Here is a 1,596-nt window from a genome sequence, read left to right as displayed (position 1 = left end):
AAAATATAATTATAGAAAAAAAAAAGAAGAAGAAAAAAAAAAACTACACCCAACATTTCTAAGTGCTGCCTGACAATTGGCTATTCATTGTTATGTTCACTGACTGACACCACCTCAATCACTTGGCCATAGGCAGCACATTCACACTTGGCATTATACTGCCCTCCTGACTGGCATTTCCTGTACAGGGACAGAAAGAGGAGGCAGTCACTGGGGGGGCGGGGCAAATGAAATCTATTCCTGCATCTATAAGAATATAGAAATAGGCTTTTCCATTCATCATCTATCAACAGATTGCCCTCTCTTCTCATGCAGCTTCAGCCATATCCCTGAGACATGATGATGAAGGCTGGAGTAAAAGGATTTGGTCACTTTGAATACCTGGTCACCAGGGCTGCTTTTAACTCTGACAAAGTGGATGGCCATCAATGACCCCTTCATTGACCTCAATTACATGGTCTTTATAGTCTAGTATGATTTCACCCATGCCAAGTTCAATGTCATTGTCAAGGCTGAGAATGGGAACCTGGTCATCAATGGGAAAGCCATCACTATCTTTCAAGAGTGAGATCCAGCCAACATCAAGTGGGGTGATGCTGGTGCTGAATATGTTGTGGAGTCCACGGGTGTCTTTACAACCTTGAGAAAGGCTGGGGCTCGAGGGGTGGAGTCAAATAGGTAATCATCTCTGCTCCTTCTGCCAATGCCTCCATGTTTCTGATGGATGTGAACCATGAGAAGTATGACAACTCTCTCAAGATTGTCAGCAATGCCTCCTGCACCACCAACTATTTGGTCCCCCCTAGTCAAGGTCATCCATGACAACTCTGCCATCATAGAAGGACTCATGACCACAGTCCATGCCATCACTGTCACCCAGAAGACTGTGAATGGCCCCTCTGGAAAGCTGTGGCGTGATGGCCGTGTAGCAGCCCAGAGCATCATCCTTGCATCTACTGGCGCTGCCAAGGTGTGGGCATGGTCATCCCTAACCTAAATGGGAAACTTACTGGCATGACTTTCCATATCCCCATCCCCAATGTGTCAGTCGTAAATTTGACCTGCCGTCTGGAGAAAGCCACCAAATACGATGACATCAAGAAAGTAATAAAGCAGGCATAAGAAGGGTCCCTCAAGGGCATCCTGGGATACACTGAAAATCAGGTTGTCTCCTGTGACTTTAACAGTGACTTCCACTCTTCCACCTTTGATGCTGGGGCTGGCATTGCCCTGAACAACCAGTTTGTCAAACTCATTTCGTGGTATGACAATGAATTTGGCTACCACAACAGGGTCATCAACCTGATGGTTCACATGATTTCCAAAGAATAAGAGTCCCTTGGACCACCAGCCCCAGCAATAAAACTGGAAGAAAGAGAGACCTTTAGCTGCTGCAGAGCCCTTGCCCCAACTCAATCCTCCCACCCACACACACTGAGAATCACACATCCTTGTCAGTTTTCATCCAATAGCACTGAGAAAAAGAGGGGCTTAGAGAGCCTATCTTGTTATGTACCATCAATAAAGTACACTGTACTCAGCAAAAGGGGGGAAGGGGAAGGAACTACATCACAACAAATATATTTCTCACTTAAC

At 45.8% G+C, this 1,596-nt stretch overlaps 1 pseudogene; it reads left to right on the top strand.

Moving 5' to 3' along the window:
- The first annotated feature begins 339 nt into the window (after nt 1–339).
- Nucleotides 340–1,332, top strand: LOC102866681 (annotated as a pseudogene).
- Nucleotides 1,333–1,596: the final 264 nt, after the last annotated feature.

This window comes from Elephantulus edwardii, unplaced genomic scaffold (genome assembly GCF_000299155.1).
Source record: "Elephantulus edwardii isolate Elephantulus edwardi_28Jun2011 unplaced genomic scaffold, EleEdw1.0 scaffold00209, whole genome shotgun sequence".
Lineage (NCBI taxonomy): Eukaryota > Metazoa > Chordata > Mammalia > Macroscelidea > Macroscelididae > Elephantulus > Elephantulus edwardii.
The sequence above is the reverse complement of the archived record's forward strand: the minus strand, read 5'-3'. Positions and strand labels throughout refer to the sequence as shown.